Source organism: Lissotriton helveticus, chromosome 1_1 (assembly GCF_964261635.1).
Source record: "Lissotriton helveticus chromosome 1_1, aLisHel1.1, whole genome shotgun sequence".
Taxonomy (NCBI): domain Eukaryota; kingdom Metazoa; phylum Chordata; class Amphibia; order Caudata; family Salamandridae; genus Lissotriton; species Lissotriton helveticus.
The window spans coordinates 468,888,349-468,907,503 of record NC_136057.1 but is presented as its reverse complement, the minus strand read 5'-3'; the positions used below and the strand labels follow the sequence as shown (position 1 = coordinate 468,907,503).

General features: G+C 43.5%; 1 protein-coding gene across 4 annotated transcripts in view; it reads right to left on the bottom strand.

Moving 5' to 3' along the window:
- SCUBE1 (signal peptide, CUB domain and EGF like domain containing 1) overlaps positions 1 to 19,155 on the bottom strand; it is a 2,199,864-nt gene that overhangs the window by 581,537 nt on the left and 1,599,172 nt on the right. The window lies entirely within an intron of this gene.

The window sequence follows — 19,155 nt, the reverse complement described above, 5'->3', positions numbered from 1 at the left end:
AAAAGGCTAAGTCAGGAGGAAAAAGAAAAATAAGCGCTAATTTCATGGACAGGCACTAGAAGGGATAGAGATATGAAAGTCAAGGGCGGGGCAGTCTATTTTCGAGTCACAGTTGTGCCGTCCATGAGCAAGTGTTCTCGGCAGCGGTGTTCGATTCATTGTTGATATCTCACGAGAGGAACTGTTGTGGGCGCCAGGGCAGCAGATCAGGATAACCGGAGGCAGCAAAGTTGGAAACCAGCATGGGCGCTTCTCCACCATGGACAGGAGAGTAACAAGCTCAAAACACCACATAGCGCAGTGCCGATAGTCCTTACCTCATGTAAGTCCCAAAATCGTCCTACTTGACAAGCGGGAGGCGCAGTAGGTGAGGTAACTGTAGTGGAAGGCAGCAGTAATCGAGCCCGGAGGCAGGGGGAGAGTCAGAAAGGTAGAACCTCCACCCGTCTCCTCTGCAGCCATCCGGAGTGATCAGAGGCATTGGCAGCTTTGAAAGGATTCCGCAGAAATATTAGACACCAGGGACTTCAGAGAGAAGGCGGAGGAGTAGGAAGACAAGCAGCGGAGTTGAGAGGGAGCTGTGCCCGATGCCCGGCTGGGTAGGTGTCGGCCGCGGCGAGATACCTGGGCCAGACTCCCCTTTAGCTCAACAGAGCGGCTCCACCGGACATCGGCCATGCTGGTCCAGGAACTCCACGGGAGAAGGCCAGAAGCGCCACTTTTGACGAGGATTCTCATGCTCCCAAGAGCAAGAATGAAGCATATAGGACCGCAGGTGAGGACGGAAACCCAGGTGAGTAGGTTTATCCCCAGAGGAGGTGGGAGTCTAGGGATATTTAGCCAAAAAGGCTAAGTCTGGCAGGGAGCCCCCGGCTGGAGCTCCTCACCTGGCGGCCATAGTGATCTTTATTTCTAATTCGGGGAGACCATGTACAGGTGGTGGGTACCTACATTGATGAAGAGAGGATATAAGAAGAACAAGCAATCTGAAGTTCACATTTTAGAAACTTTTACCTATTGGTAATACATAAAAGGCATTGTCATTTACAATGCCAATAGCTCAAAATCTTGCAATAGTGAGACCTATTGCATTGCAAATGCTTGTTCTCTCTTGTGTCACTGAGGAGTTTTGGGATATTTATAATATATAAACTATTCCTTGGGGTAATTCTTTCTGCGCTGCAGTGATATCTTCATAGGACAGATGACCCTTTCCATAATATGGAAGAGGAACGGCATGAGGCACTTTTGGGCGGGGCTAGCAAAGGGCGATGAATGGTCCCTGTATTGGGAGGTGAACAACCAATCTGTGCTGGACCCTTTTTTCTGGATTCCACTCATATCGGCACTCATATCAGTATTTCACATTGCACATTGTAACTGACTTTTTTCTCCTTCAAATTTGACACATGTGGGCAGGACATAGGTGTTGTGACATATGCCTCAACTCTCCTATTAGTAGAGCTGGACGTGACCAATGCTTGGATCTCGCTCGGTCCTTGAAGATGATTTTGCTTGTAAGCTCCCTGTCTGTTTCCAGTGAGATTAGGTTACATGTGGAATTTTTCCATTAATATGATCATATCGTTTTACTCTACAATTTCAGAGTGAAGATCTGACATGATGTCAAGTAGTGCCTTTATTAGTTAAAGATGTGTCTTTTACCAGATTGCTCATCACTCCTTTGGCTTCGTTTTTGTCACCTACAGGCAGTATCAAGGGGTCAGGGTTGGCTAAGGCATCAAATCTATTATTGCAAATAATTGTTGACTCCAAGGCTATTTTAGGGGGACTAAGTTCATAAACAAGTGTCTATGCCAAGCTGAGCGGATTGTTCCTTTGGGGCATTGGAGTCCGTGTGAACAACACAGGAGGCAGTGTGTACTTTACATCCGGCTCTCTTTTCCAATAGCTTTGCAATCTTAAGTTTCTTTGTAGCAGGATTACTGGAGGATGTTCTTTTTTGTCTGGCATTTATTCTACCTTTTCTATAAGAAAAGTTATGACTCTCAAGGAACAACTCTCCGCATTTCGTTCGGTAGATCTATTTTTAAAAACGAAAACATCCTGCGCTAGATATCAGTTGTCTTATTTTTAAGTTGTTTTGGCATTGTTGATACATACTTATGCTTTATTTCAATAAAACGTACCAAAAGTTGGAACTTGTAATGAGTCCAAGAACGAAGGCCGGCACATCATTGAACTGTGCCTGTACTGATGGGCATTTGTGTATGCTGCATGCCAAAGGGTCGAATACTGGCAGGCCCAGCACAGTGTTTCATTCTTTCAAGGTTGGCACAGTTAGCCAGGTTGCAATGTTCTTCAATACTCTAAGATTGTGAACATTAAAAACCAGAGTCACGAGTCACCAGGCCTTGTTGTTCAATGTTTGTATAAGCAAAACAAAGAAAACACCAAATGGATTTTAAAAAATCCATAATTGCAGGAAGAGTAGAGTAGTTGGAGTAGCTCAACAGCCGGCCATGGGTATTGCATTTAATGCGCAGGGATTTATATAGCACTTCCCATACCCCTTGTGAGACCTAAAGCTGTTTGCTGGATGGTCTTATAAAATGCTTCAGAAGTCTGGCAAATTACGTTGATCTGTGTGTTATTTCGGCCAGTAACTTCAGGTGTAAGTGGTTTTCTTATCACCAAGCTGAACCTATTTATCAGTTGTAGAATAAAGAGTGATTGATAAACGATCTCACCGATCCAAGCTAACCCTTCAATGTCACACACAGCTTTCTACAGTGCGTGATTAACTCACTGAGTTGCTATCAGGGCTGGGACTCGTGATCTTCAGGATACAAAAGGATCTGTGAAACAAAAATTGTAACCTACCAAAGTTTTACACCAACTACAAATGTACTCCGTCATTACACACAGTGCTCTGCAGTAGGTCCATTAAATTTCCAAACTATTTCAAGATGATTGGACCAATGGACAAGAACACAGACAGGACTCTGTTACATGTGCATTAATCACCAAGGCCATACAACAAAGAAACACCAATTGTTTACACTGCTACTCCAGCTTAAAGGTTTGCTGTTAAAAAAGAAAAACATTATCTATAAAGCTGAGTACTTAAATGGTACCTGCCTCTATGTGTGATGATGAGGGGTCGATGCTATGCTGTAACTGCTTGTTCATGGCAACAGCAGCCCGCAGGGCCCTCTTCTGGAATTACAAGTACAGTGCCCCTGTTATTTGCCACACTGTGAGCTGCCTATTTAGCAGTCCAGTAAACTCTAAGGACTTGATGTAGAGTCCAAACTGGAGGGAGGTATCATTGTCACACTCAAGATGGCACTGTCTGAACTCGAGCCGGGGAGAGAAGTCTTCTGACACAAAACAGCAGAACTCAGAGCCTTCAAAACGTGCTCCTTCCTGATGGAGCCTGTGAGGCTTCGCAGGGTGTATTGCTAGGCCACACCTTCGGTTCTCGGACAAGTTGAAACACTTGCAGTTTCAACTGTTGTTGCCTGTCCCCTGCAAACGCAGCGTTGATCATCTGGCTTTGAAATATCCCAAAAGTGTTCTGTTTTTTGCTGCCTTTGGAACCGGGGGCCAGGGGCTGCAAAGTAAGAGCCTGTGGTTGCAGGGGACAAGCCAGGTATTGCACCTCCGACCCCTGGCAACCCCTAAATGAAGTCCAGGCCAGGCCCGTGCCTCTGTCCATGGATCTCACCTGCCCTATTTGACATTCAGACCACTGCAAAGTTCCCACATGCATTGAAGCATGTCCTTTAAAATGCTTCAATTTAATCAATACACTACATGGGCATGTTTGTGTAGGGCAGTTTGCACTGAATGCCTAAAAGCCAGTCCTTAAGATGGATTCATGACCTTCTGTGATGAGGAATTCATGAGAAATGCTGTATAATGCTGGCCTTCACTCGTAGTGCTCTGCCACAGTACTTGAAGTGCAGGTGCAGAATTCATGATAACCTCACCTTTCCTTACATAGGTCAAAGCTACTGCTATTTCTCTCATCCTGACACTATCACAGTGTTATGTATTATTTTAGGACCCTATTGTAAGTTTCCTGATTCATGCCCTTATATAGGTATAAATCAATATATCCTTATATAGGCATAGAAATCATAACCATATTTAGGCATAGCTCATGCAGTCCAAATACGGCAGGGCTCCTTCCACTAGTTCCGAAAATCCACAACGATTTCTTGGAAAAACCCGCCTTCAGCAGTCAGGGACTTCCCCTTGCTTGAGCACTGATTTATCCAAGAACTCATGGAGTTTTCAAAGACCTGAGATTTTTTGATGACGTTATTATGTCCAACCATACGTCAAACCAGGCACCTTCAAGGTATAAATATGCCCACACTTGCCCAAGCAAACACACGGTGGTTTGGAGCAGTTCGACTATCTACTTGCCCGACGCAGCCTGCTACAGCAAGTGCCGAAGGAAGCCGACCCTCCAGCAGACGCACTGAGAGAGACGCTGTCTTTTCTCCTGCAGAGAAATCCAGCTTCAGTGTTTCCAAGCTACCCTTGCGGGTTGTTGGGAAATCGGGTCCCGAGACCAATTTTCTCCATTCTAAACTAAGGTACAGAGCTGATTAGACTCTTAGAGAAATCTTGGGCATATTATTGGCAAAAGAATACTACATTTATGCTACACCTCACTTCTTCCCTAGTACTAAGCTTAGGTTAGGTACACCGAGGTAGGCGTATTTTACAAGCACCAGTTGAGTACCTTTAGCCTGTTATATATGTATGTATTTTTATATGGTTTAGGAACCATACAATGCTCTTACAGTATTATTTCATTCTACTATTTATACTGTACGCATTATATTTTACAAACTGTTACGATTGTAGCAGTTCATTACTTATGCTTGACAAAGAAGACTGTTCAATAAATCTTTTTATTGAAAATGCCCGTCTATCTGTTTCTCTGCACCTCTAGTGAAACGAAGCATGCTCGATTGACTGAGTGAAATATCTATCTATTGTTTCCATGACTCTGAAGATACGTTTTATCTTGGGGAAACAAATTTGTCATGTTTATGCGGTTGTCAGAGACTAATCCCTTCTCGTGAATTCAAGAAAGTTTCTAGTGACCTCTGAGCTAGCTGGAACAATTAAGTTTAGTATATTCGGTAGAGACCTAGTCGACCTCAGTCCTACGTCTAATCTACAGGATATATTATTCCAATGCGCAGAGCCTATTGGCAATATAGGAACTACACTACAAGGCGGCCAACGTTTGGTAAGGCACTAATTTAACACTAGATACTAGAGTAACTCAGTCATGCTTTTCACAGAGACCCCTTTTTCCCGTAAAATACTCCAATAGACATCTGGAGTGGGTTAAAGGATAAAACATCCGCCTTAAACTGAGTAGGACGAAAAATCCTATGTATTAGTTTGTGGTTTTTTTCAACGTTGAAGGATACAGTGTTCCAAAATATTGTGCACCTTATCTTTATTTCCTTGAAACTTGCTCTGTAAAGCCTTCATAAAAAATGACGGAGAGTGACGAAGAGTTAGCTGGAGCTGCAACAGCAGCACTTGCACAAAACCTAGACGAGTCAGGTCTCCAACAAAATAACCCGGATGTTATACACATCCTGGCAAATGTAAGGAAAATTATAACTTACAAACTCATAAATAATGGAGTATCATCGAGAGGGGGTAAAGTAATATTTGTGATAGAGGCACATGAATATCGGCAGACAGAGGTATTCTATTCATGGATTGTCTTTCCACAAGCAAATCCAGTAACACATGAGTTCCACTACTATAAAATGGAGGAACCTCCAGCGGAATACGTTCCTTTCGAGGACATTGAAATCCCACTAACTTACCAAGAGCATCAGCTCTGGTTTATAGCGCCTACAACATCAAAATCACATTACCAGGCTCAGTCCACTAGGTAGACCAGGAGCTACATGGCCGGTATTAGCCAGCTATATACACCACATCCTAACATTGAAAGAATGTCAGATGTAGAACTATTAGCTCAGGTAAAACAATTAATTAAAATACATAGACAATTGGTACAATATGTCATGCGGACCTTAACAGTCCAACCTGCTATTAGAATTCCACAGCACACCCCTCATCAGGGGAACACAAACAAAATCACACCACAGACTATACAGTCAGTAATCGGTAAGTTGCCCGCAAAATGGGAACAAATTCCATTCTGGTTAGCCCAAAAAATTACTCAAATAGAGGCAGTATTTCCCGATAGTACACCTCATGAGAAACACAGGATTCTAACAATCTGTCTACCAATGGGGATTGCACCACACTTAGAGGACTGCGACACTTGGGGTACAGTCTTTGCTTCAATCTACACAAAAACGCATGGTGTCCAGTCTATGATGGTAATACCCGACGTTCTGAGACAGATTCAAAATGAATACGGTCCCGAACCGGCCTTGAATCTAGGTATGAAATTACTGAAAGATTTCAAACAGGTCTCGGCTATACTATTAGCCAACATTAAAGGTGAAGCAGCATCTGTGGCAATCTGCTAAAAGAAACAGATATCACTGAGCAACCATATGAACTTGCCAGAATTATTGAAAAATCTTATGAAGAACTAGGTAGAGATAGTTTGGGAGGGAAACCTGTAAAGCCCGAACTAACAGAAAATCCGAAAAAGTTTTTATCAAAAATAATCTCATTACTCCTAAAAAGAAGTGGGAGAACACTAAACAGACACTTCCTAAAAAGAAGCATTCTCAGTCCAGAGGAAGGTCACCTCAGAAGGAGCCCTCTGAGAAGAGATATAACCTTAGAAATAGGGACAATATAAGAAAACCAGATAGATATCAAGATACTGATACACGATCCTCTCATACCGTTCAGACTTCCTCACAGAAATCCGAAAGAAGAAGACGATCAGAACAAAATGAAGAACAGGTGAAGTCCAAAGACGATCAACACGTTCTGAAGAATAAGAAAACCCAATTCACCAAAAAGAAGGTAGCAAGTCTAAAAATCAGACATGCCGAGGATCTTGATGATGCAACTCATAAACGGGGAGTGGGCCCAGACAATGCTGGACAGCACAGCAGAGGTCACCATAGCTCGCAGGATCCTGAAGGATCATCTGGAGACAGTGGATCTGAATGAATACATTCAGGTTGAAACTGCCGACACCAGGGTTAGTGTACCACATTAGTTATATGAAGTAACGCTCCGAATGGAGGGGGATAGAACTAGGGAAAAAAAAGCACTCTTTTGGGAAAAACTATCTACGGGTTATGACATCCTTCTAGCTGAAAAAGACTGCCCACCTGAGTTTGTCAGGGAGTGCCCAAATGGCGAAGAAATCATTATGCCAGCCTTCTCTAATGATATTCCTATTCATAAAAAATACACCTATGCCAGAAAATGGGATGTGGTCCAGGCTCCAGCATTATATAAAAATCATGTGGGATGAGATGAGGATTCTCCTCACCATAAAATCCAGTAAAAAATCAACCTACTGCTCAGAGGCAGTATCCAGTAAAGCAGGAACCAAAACATCAAGTCAGGGAGATCTTAGATCAACTAGAATACCAAGGGGTGATTGAAACATACACCTCATCAATTAACAATCCTTGGTTTCTAGTCTCCAAACCAGCCAATACATATCGTCTAGTTTTGGACTACAGACATTTAAACTCTTGTAGCAAAACTTTTGCAGTATAAAATGCACACAGTGCAGCAATGATGAAAAACATTGTGCGCAAAAAATACAAATCGACATTAGACATTTCAAACGGTTTCTTCTGTCAAAACATTGCACCAGAAAGCAGGTACTTGACCGCTTTCTCAATCATGGGGACACAAGGACAATTTTGCCGTCTCCCCCAGGGATTCAAGAACAGTCCTGGATTATTTTCAGCCAGAGTAACAGAGTTACTACAAATGTATGTCGATGACATCTATCTTACAGATGATGATTTAGACAGGCACTTGAACACCATAATACTTGGGTTCGCCTCAGAAGGGTATAAATTCAACTTTAAAAAGTCCAGAATCGCCCACCTCGACGTCCTGTTCTTGGGATACAAACTTTCGAGTGAAGGCAAAAGCCTGGCAGCAAACTTTTTAGAAAAATGTGCGCTGCTCTAAACTCCAAAAACGCTGAAAAACCTACAGTCAATTCTAGGATTCCTAAACTTTGGAAGAACTTACATTCTGAATTACGCAGAAAGGGTTAAACCTCTCTACAAATTAATCAAACCTGATTTCAAACCTACTAATTGAACTCAAAAACACACAGAAATTTTGCGTTCAGTGCAAACAGACTTGTTGGCAACAACACATTTACAGACACGCGTAAACTTACGCAACCATGTAATCCGAATCATCCCAGGAAGATGCGGATTCACGTACTTAACCTTTAATGAAGGTGAAAAAGTAACAATTGCTTATAAATCACACTTGTACACACAAGCTGAAATAAAATTCACTTCAACAGAAAAAATTCTGACAGCGGTTCAGACTGCTGTAGCAAAGGTGAGAGCCCTCGCACAGTGTAAACGCATTAAAGTCATTACACCTGTACCTGCCTTAGAGGCAGTGACGAAGGCAAGCATTCCAAATAGAAAAAGCTTTATATCAGAGATGGATACAATGGGTTAATTCTCTTGGTGCAACAGACGTTGAATACGTTTTTGACCCTTACTTGAAGACACAATAATTTCTCCAATACGAACAAGAATGTCCTCTGCCTACTGAAATTCTACCTCTAGAACATTACAGCTGTATAATATAAACAGACGGATCAGCACAGCCCGCGATTGGGGGCAAACAAGCTTACAGTGCTGCATGCACGATTGTTAATGGTCGCTGGCACAATGGTAAATTCAGACCTATGGTCCCAAAATTGAAATCTCTCGGAGACTGTACAGCTCAGCGAGCTGAACTACAGGCATTCAAGATGGCGCTTGAAAATACCGATCGCGAATTCCCCACACTCATAGTGTGCGATTCGTATAACTGCGTCAGGAATTACAATGAATATCTGCAGACCTGGGTTCAAATTGGTTTTAAAAATACAAAAGGTGGCACGATCAAGCATAAAAAGCTTTGGGAACAAGTAGTTCTTTTGCAGAAAGAACTACAAAAGACTCACGTGATTCATACACTGAACCATCAACGTGATGGCGTTCACTTGCAGGGAATTCATTGGCTGATGCAGCAGCGAATGCAGCTGTGCAAACGGCTTCCGTAGCTACAATCAATCGTTCGAAATCAACGATAGACGGTGAAACCATACTCGCTGTCAATGCAAAGAGCATTGGCAGTGGAGCCGCGTTACCTCTAAACTATCCACTCGAATATAAATACATAATTGATGCAAACTCTGTTCCTTTTGCTCGAATACCTGAAGTGGGGGATAGGGTAATTCCAAACAGGAACAGGAGAGGTGTTCTCATTTTCGAAGCACATATGGGAGAGGGTCTGATACATCAAGGGATCTCTAAATCTCTACTAGAATTAGAAGAGATGTACTGGTGGCCAGGGATGAAAGCTCAAGTATACGAATTCGGAATTAATTGCGATGACTGTTACACCACCAGATTCCTGCATACAGAGTAGCCAGCCCAGTACAGACACCACTGTTAGACAGCATAAGGCTATCTACATGCGGACGTCCGAATAGACTGAGGCAGTCTCACAAATATTAAGACATGATTCATTTGGATGTGGCCCCAGCGCTCAGCTGACGCTCGAACTGTTATAAAAGATTTGCGAGTCTTTATCGGCACTTACACAATCGGTACGCTACATTCTGACCAGGGTCTTGCGTTTAGCTCTAGGGCTTACAAGGAGGCCATGGCCAGTTTGGGCGTTGCATTGCAATTTTCGGGTCCATTCCATCCCGAGGGAAATTCGGTTGTGGAGAGAAAAAAACGGGACATATAGCAATCTATACCAACTAGGGTATTAGGTTCGGGTGATGGGTGGGTCAAACATCTAATAAATGTCCAACGTAGTCTTAATAACCTGCCAAGAAATTCTCTGGGTGGAATCACTCCATATGAAATCCTTTTTGGTACTAGAATGTTGGTCGAAGATCTCGATCGCCACACTTCAGTGGTAGAACAAAAACCCTTTGATATCAAAGATCGTTTGGCTGTTATAGGACTTAAAAGAAGAAGTCTAAGCAATACCAGCAAAAAACAAATGACCACTGAAGAAAAACCACCTGTCCCAGCAAGACCTGTCTGTATTCCAAAGATTGGGGATCTGGTCAGGGAGAAGATAGTGGACAAGAAGGAATTTGGGCCTTCATACAGAAAACCAGTACCTGTACTAGCAATCCAAAGATCAAGAACAGTACTACTGCCACCCCTTGCTGGTAAAAAGGAGAACCGGTCTGTGTCAATTGACCTGGTAAAAGCACACCATGTGGCCGATAATAAGTAGTAGGCCCAATGGACTCCCAAGATGTAGCAGACGACCAAATCTTGCTACAATCCAAGAGGTTCAAACTAAAAGACGTATCACCTTTGATAAACCTGCAGTGAGAAAATAAGGACTATGCAACAAAGCCATGGAACTTGTGCCTCTTGAAACACAAATAACAGTTTGTCGAGAAACTCCCATCTACAATGATGTAGCATCTGACTATACAAATATGTCAAGGGAACAGGCAACTCCAGCGGTTTCAAAGAATTCGGATGCAATACCAACAATTGACAGAACTGCCTCTGGCTATTTTATCAACTTCGATAACTTTTCTGAGGATCCCAGTGAACCTGAAACTACGCCAGCAAACAAATCTTTCAAGGAAAAAATAAAGGAACTTGGTCCAGAGCTTACAAATACATATCTGGTTTCACCATGGGTTGAACTTTGGATTGTGTTAGGTGTACTTTATCTCCTGCTATGGCTCATTCTTGTGTTAAGTTTGGGAAAGCTGATAGATGGAAAGCACATTAAAATGGACACAGCAAGTAAGAACATCAACTTGCTCCTGAAGCCACACAAATCCTCTCATTGTGAACAACGAGACCTGTCATCAGTGAACATCACAGGGGTCCCACTACCTGGTGGAATAGCATGGGACACAACTGATTATGACATTTATGGCCCTGTTGAGCTGCTAAAGATTCCGAGTCAATTTAAGGTTTCCTTGAGTGATTTCGTCTCACCTAGCACATTTTCTGATGATTGGGACTTTGAGACTGTTAATAACATGATGGCAGACTTAGAAATGTCAGCAAAATATACAAAAAATGAATACTTAGAAGGTTCATCAAATTATGAAGAAATGTATTTTTTAATCATTTTGGCCATCATTACTTGCATAAATCTGCAAACCCTAGAAATGTTTTAACTTATAATCAATGGGAACATTGTCCAACACCTCCAAAAGGTAGTTCTAAAACGTTTCTTAGAAAATGTCCATATTTCACAGGTTTTAATGTTACAAACCCAGAAAGTTTTTACTTTAAAAATGTGAATAAGACAGGCATGAAAAGTATGTTGACAAATACTAAACAAATTTATTCTGCTGCCTTTTATGCTCAATTGTCCACCTTAGGCTTTGACTTTTGGAAAGACAACAGTGAGACAAAAACTGTTTGGGGCACAAAAGACTGGCAGGTACAAGGTTTAGAAGCATTGTTCAGAGCCTGCATCATCCCAGAACAAATGATGTTCCTAAATGACACTGTTCAACAGACATCTTGTCTTGGCATTGCTAAGATAAAAGATTTAAACAAACCGTCCATACTTAAAGCCACACCTGATAGTAATTTAACTTCAGATGAGGAGGTAGACGTAAATTATATTTTACAACAGAACAAATCCTGAATAGAAAAAATGGTTAATCTGGCTCAAACGCTCCGTCCATCATCCCCTTTTGTATCGCTTTGTTCGCCCTAAGTGTGGCAGGGTATGCTCAGACGTGAGTCCCTTGCTCACTTGGCCACTGGATTCAAGATAGCCTGGCTGATGAGGATTATGAATCCGAAACCGGTCCTAGGATGCTTGTTTCCGGTCCATGGAAGACATGGCTTGGCAGTTCGGGCTGGACTGTTCCCACGAGTCACAGGGTCAGACTGATTTGCATATAGCCATGTCTGAAATGGGGTGGCTGAGTGGGCTAAAGAATGGTGATGGATTAAACCCAGATCAGTTGACTGGGGGTGAGTGTTTGATTTGCTCAAACGCTCCGTCCATCATCCCCTTTTGTATCGCCCCACAGACACGAATAACTGTCAAGCTGGATTCCTGAACAAGACACAAAGGTTCACAGTAACTCGGCCAGATCCAAGATATATCCAAAGACAACATCCAGGGATACTAATAATTTATAGTGTAGGAAAACTATGCCTTGAGTAGCTATAGAGATCTATACTTCCAGACATAAAACAATACTTTTCTTTGCTTAAAGATGACGTTGTATTACGAGAATTCTTACTAGGTCCTCGTAATCCACGTCATAAACGTTTCATATTCGCCGGTATATATGCTTCTTACAATGAAGCTTGGAAAGTCACGCAAATGGAAACAGCTGAAAGAATACGAGAAATTGATTGTAATAATCTAGCGAAATCACTCTCTGTAGTTGACAATGGGTTAACAACTCTGTCGTTCAGAATTTACTCTTTGGACACCATTGTATCATCTGCCATAGACATAATGGAACAGGACTTGCTAATGCTACAACATGGCCAGTCTCAATTACGTTCTATAATGCTACTAGGCTGGACGTTGCAAAACCTTCATTCTGTCTATGTGCCCTGGCGTTTAATCAACACTACGTCACTGTTTACTGTATTCAACCTTACAGATAAACAAATCTCGTTGGCACAGAGGGGAGCAGACTATACGGTGCTGAGCATTGAAAAACTGGAGATTGCAACTGACCGTTTCTGAGAAACCATTAGTTGAATGGATAATACATGGCACCATCACGATACCAGTGACGACTTTCCAGTTGCAGTATTGATTAAAACACATACCAGCAGGCCTGTATGAAAGGTTGGGTAAAGAATACATTAAGTCGACCTGGGATTTACCATACACACACAAATGTTGCAGTGGGAGAAAGGAAGTATTTCTTAGTGGTAAAAATTGTGAAAACTCACTAAGCGGTACACTATTGTGTCAAGGTATTAATTTACACGGAGCCTGCGAAGGTTCTTCCAATAACCTTTCTTGCCACCTGCAGGGTTCGCCCACAGCGGTGATAGATCCAATTTTCAGGCAGCTTTCCAATGGCAGCTACGTTATGTTAAATGATCACAGCTGTTGTGGAATGATGGCAGGAATAAGCTATCTCGTTACTGTGTCAGCCAGGGTCACTTGTTGTATGTAAGTATTGTTTCCTACAACCAAGACAGACTGGGAGGAGGAGGAGCTACGCAAGCAACCAAGATGGCCGCATAAGCTCCCGGCTCCGTCGACCTCCGTCGCTGGCGGACTTATCCTGAACTTTATCCTGACCTCCCGCCAGACTCCTGTGTGTCTGAATCGTTGCTGAGCCCGGGGGGCAATCCCGGAGTTTTTATCACCTTTCTTGACGGAGTTACACCGTCTTTCATTTTCGGGCCTACTCCAGTGTTTGAGCCGGGGCCTCGAGTACTGACCCAGCCGGGTTTCAGTTGAACAACATCGGCAGCGGGTACCCGGCGGAGTCCGGTCTCATCAGAGTGGCACATATTCTCGATCCTGGTGGTGGTCTTGGTCCTGGCGAATACTAGACGACGGCGACGAGACGTGGTTGCCAAGGTCCCGGGACCCTGCTGCAGCCTCGGGGTCCGCGGGTGGGGCCCCTGCTCTTGGCAGCGGTGTAAAGAGTGCCAAGCCTATGAGTCACCAGTCACTTCCGTCCTCTCCGCGCCTTTTGGTTTCCCCGGAGTAGCCGGTCTCCGAGGCTGAAGATCTGCTTTATTATCGCTTACGCGGAGATGGATCGGACGCCGTGTGGACCGACCCTGGGGACCGTAATGGCCGCCATCGGGGCTCTTCGCCTGAAAATGGAGACCGCTCTCCACAATTTGGCTGCAAGTATCGAGACTGTTTGTTTGGGACCGGACTCCAGCCTTTTGTCAGACCTGCAACATACGATGACCCCCGGGAAGCTTGTTCTACCTCGAGAGGAGGACCCCGAACATAATCAGACACTGGAGCCAATTGTATCCACACAACTACAACGGTACGTTACCGGAACCCCCGAACGACTAGCAAGATCTCCAAAGTTATCGCCCGCACAGGACTCACTTCTTTCTTCTCTTTTGGATACCTCCGCTGATACCTTTTGGACTGACTTTCGTGTCTCTGACAGACTTCGAAACTTAACCTTTTTGACCCTTCCAGGCTATATTGATCTCCTTTTTCATCAACGCTTTGACTCTTTTGCTACTATATTGGTCCTATTGGATGGGGTGTGTACTATGGATCGTAAGGGCCAGGGCTGAATTTGACAGTTTGACTTCGGTACAGTGACTTTCTTTTGGCTCTGCTGGGTTGTATCTGTGGGAGTGAGGGCCAGATGGGATTCTGATTGTCTGGGTTTGGTGTAACGGTTTTGTTCGACAAGAGATTTGCTGCCTCTGTGGTGCCGGGGACTGGGCGGGACGGTCCTTTCTCTGTCGGTGGCTCCCCTATCGGTTTGCTTATTAGTCTGCTATGATTCGCTTAATACCACGGTAGGGGACGTCTGCCTTTGGCGGGGGGAGGGGAGTCCGGGAGCCCGTATCGTTTTGTAACATGTCTCCTCCTCCATCTTTTCCCTTCCTTGGGGTGTAGTTTAGGGGGCGACAGGCACGCTGCTAGTGGGGTTAGGTCGTAGCCATCTGCAGGGGTGCAGGGTGGGGGTTGTGTTTTTTTATTAATGTTTCCTTTATTTTGTTCTATGACCTGTCTATTCCCTTTTCCCCAAGAGATGTGGCATATTCTCCTGAGCCTTTTGTTTTTCGTATCTGGGTGTCGAGTGTTTAATCTATATATCCTGTCTCCTTGGTGGGCGGGTTCTGATAATGTTGGCCTACGGTTATCTGTGTTGTTTATTTTGCCCTAGTTCTAAGCTGGTATTGATATTTCTCAGATGGCTATAACTGTAGTGTATTTCCTCGACTTCTTTGCCCGTTCCCTACTGTAACTTGTTTCGCCAAATGACACCCGATATGTACATTTTTACTCTTGTGTTATAATCAATTAAAATATATATAAAAAATAAAAAAAAAGACAGACTGGGAGTCGCCACTATGGCCTTCACTGAACATCTCTTCTATACGAATTGATACTTTAAGCAGAATGAAAGCCATTCTTTTGCAAAAAACTGTGCCACTGACCTTGTCCAGAGAGACGTATGATCTGCAAGGTGCAAGGTCCTCTGCAGAGATACGTTCATTATTATCAACAAACTGCCCAGTACATTTCGCAGACATGTTAGGTCGTACCTTTAACATGTCTGATACCAGCGGTATTGCACATGTATTTAAGACAATTTTTTCGGGACTGTTAGCACCCTTTGAAGCAGTCCCGGGCCTTTTTCCTAACTTTGTCCACTCTGTGTTCGGCGGCCTGGCTCTCATTTTGGGACTTGTAGCAGGGATCTTTTTTTTATTCCTACTGCTCCGTTATGGCAAATCCGGCCACCAACGATACCCAAGCCGGCATGGAGCATGTGCTACAGGCGATGAGGTACCGTGACAGAATAACGCAGATCCTTGGCTTGGCTCGTTTGAGAGATCTGAATACCACATGGTTCCTGTCATTCAGACCAATCTGGAAAGATCAATCAATCAATCAATCAAAGCATTTGTATAGCGCACTACTCACCCGGAGGGTCTCAAGGCGCTGTGGGGGGGGCGGTCCGCTACTGTTCGAACAGCCAGGTGTTGAGCTGCTTCCTGAAGGCGAGGTGGTCTTGGGTCAGGCGGAGATGGGTCGGAAGGGAGTTCCAAGTCTTGGCGGCCAGGTAGGAGAAGGACCTTCCTCCTGTGGTGGCTCTTCGGATGCGGGGGACGGCGGCGAGGGCGTGGCTGGTCGATCAAAGCTGGCGTTTGGGAGCGTAGAAGTTGAGGCGGCTGTTGAGGTATCCTGGGCCTTGGTTGTGTAGGGCTTTGTGTGCGTGGGTGAGGAGCCGGAAGGTGATTCTCTTGTTGACCGGGAGCCAGTGCAGGTCTCTCAGGTGTCCGGAGATGTGGCTGCGGCGGGGGATGTCCAGGATGAGTCGAGCTGAGGTGTTCTGGATCCGCTGGAGTCTCTTCTGGAGTTTGGCGGTGGTTCCGGCGTTAAGGGAGTTGCCGTAGTCCAGACGGCTGGTGACGAGGGCCTGGGTGACCGTCTTCCTGGTCTCGGTGGGTATCCATCGGAAGATCTTACGTAGCATGCGCAGGATGTTGAAGCACGACAAGGAGACGGCGTTGACTTGCATCTTACCTGTTCTACAATGCCTGCTTTGTGGAGAGGAATGCGTGTGAGATGTCTGTCTAACACTACCATCGGTTGCGCCAACGGATGCTGATGCATTACTGGGTCCGGTAACGGCTCACATGTTGTGTTGCCCCCAACGGCTACCAATCCTGACGACGGCATTCATTGAGATCTCACGAGCAAATCCATCTGGAGGTGAGATACGCGGATCAACAGGCACAGGTACCATCTGATATGAACATTGCTAACGCGGCTGACGCTGACGGCGATGCTTCGCATCTGTGCACAATTTACCTTTTTAATGAAGTAGTCAAACTTTCATCTACTGTGGTAGACGATTTCTTTGCCAGCCTTCATAACTTAATGTTTTCTCCTGACACCGAGAATAACTTTTGAAATTAAGCACACTGCGTTCTTACGAACTCTGAAATTCGACCTTCACTTTTTCAAGATAAAAGCTTCCATGTTTAGAACTCTACTTATTACAATTTGATTTGAATTTTTTTCCCAAACAGACTGAACTTTGGCACTAAGTAATCTGCTTAAAGTAGAACTATTCTTAGAGAACAAGAATTCCTTGAACACTTCCTAAGAAACAATATTAGCCTAATCCACAAACAAAAAGCAGTATGTATATTGTGCTATGGGATGGTCTCGACTTTTTTTCCTTCTGTAACTAAGAGCCATTTCATAAATGTAATTTTCGTGATTCAATCAGTTAGCATTGCTGATATCGTTTCATATGCGTACAATGAAGTCATTTGCTTTAAATGTGTACTATACAAAATGCTAATTTTTTCGTGTGCAACCGTTTCAAATGCATTTTATATGATATTTTGGGGGGTTGTAAACACATGCTCTAGATTATATGTTTTAGTATTTACTCTTAGATGAACATAATAGCGTGGAGTGGGTGATATATATCATTTTAGGACCCTATTGTAAGTTTCCCGATTGATGCCCTTATATAGGTATAAATCACTATATCCTTATATAGGCATAGAAATCATAACCATATTTAGGCATAGCTCATGCAGTCCAAATACGGCAGGGCTACTTCCACTAGTTCAGAAAATCCACAACAAATTCTTGGAAAAACCCGCCTTCAGCAGTCAGGGACTTCCCCTAGCTTGAGCACTGATTTATCCAAGAACTCATGGAGTTTTCAAAGAACTGAGACTCTTTGATGACGTTATTATGTCCAACCATACGCAAACCAGGCACCTTCAAGGTATAAATATGCCCACACTTGCCCAAGCAAACACACGGTGGTTTGGAGCAGTTCGATTATCTACTTGCCCGACACAGCCTGTTACAGCAAGTGCCGAAGGAAGGCGACCCTCCAGCAGACGCACTGAGAGAGACGCTGTCTTTTCTCCTGCCGAGAAATCCAGCTTCAGTGTTTCCAAGCTACCCTTGCGGGTTGTGGGGAAATCGAGTCCCGAGACCAGCCTTCTCCATTCTAAACTAAGGTACGGAGCTGATTAGACTCTTAGAGAAATCTTGGGCAGATTCTTGGCAAAAGAATACTACATTTATGCTACACCTCACTTACTTCTTCCCTAGTACTAAGCTTAGGTTAGGTAGGCGTATTTTAGAAGCACCAGTTGAGTACTTTTAGCCTCTGTTATTTATGTATGTATTTTTATATGGTTTAGGAACCATACAAAGCTCTTACAGTAATATTTCATTCTACTATTTATACTGTACGCGTTATATTTTACAAACTGTGTTACGATTGTAGCAGTCCACTTCTTATGCTTGAGAAAGAAGACTGTTCAATAAATCTTTTTAAATGCCCGTCTATCTATTTCTCTGCACCTCAAGTGAAACGAAGCATGCACGATTGACTGAGTGAAATATCTATGTATTGTCTCCACGACTCAGAAGATACATTTTATCTTGGGGAAACAAAGTTGTCATTTTTATGCGGTTGTCAGAGACTAATCCCTTCTTGTGAATTCGAGAACGTTTCTAGTGACCTCTGAGCTAGCTGGCACACACAATTAAGTTTAGTATATTCGGTAGAGACCTAGTCGACCTCAGTCCTACGTCTAATCTACAGGATATATTATTCCAATGCGCAGAGCCTATTGGGAATATAGGAACTACACCACAACAGTACTGCAGATTTGGCTTCTAGCTGAGCTACAGGGTCACAAGGTTTACTGATTGGATCCCACAAGGATCTGCTTCAGGATCAGGAAAACAAGAATCTGTATTTGGGGGAGATAGGTTCATGTGCTGGAAGCAGCCACAAGTAAATGAATTATGGGAGATAAAGCAGTAATGTTGGCAATCCAGGAGATAGACTAAACTTTTGCCTATCACCCACGCTTAAGTAAATGTAAACTCATGTACCACTCCTGAGTACTATTTGTTCAAATTAACAACATATAAAGGAGACTGACCCAAACCGCCCAACAGCAGACATAAAAAGGTTCATACCACCATCTGTGACTTCTGAATATATATGTTTCTCGCTAAGATAAATGAGACAATTTCTGATCTTGTGGCGAAACTGTGATCACTAGAGCATACACGAGCCTAAAGGAAGAACTCTGAAGCCTTAATATCCAACTAAATAGCCATTTTGAGCCAATTGAGTTGTCTGGTTGATATCTGGATGCATTCCCGTTGATTCATAGGTAGGGCCCTCGAGCCCATATATTAGTATGCAGAAATACATGGAATGTAAATTCAGAAAAAAACACAGTCGGAAAGTAATCAATAAACATACATCTCCCACAAAGGTTTATTGTGTAAAAAGTAAATGCTTGTGTT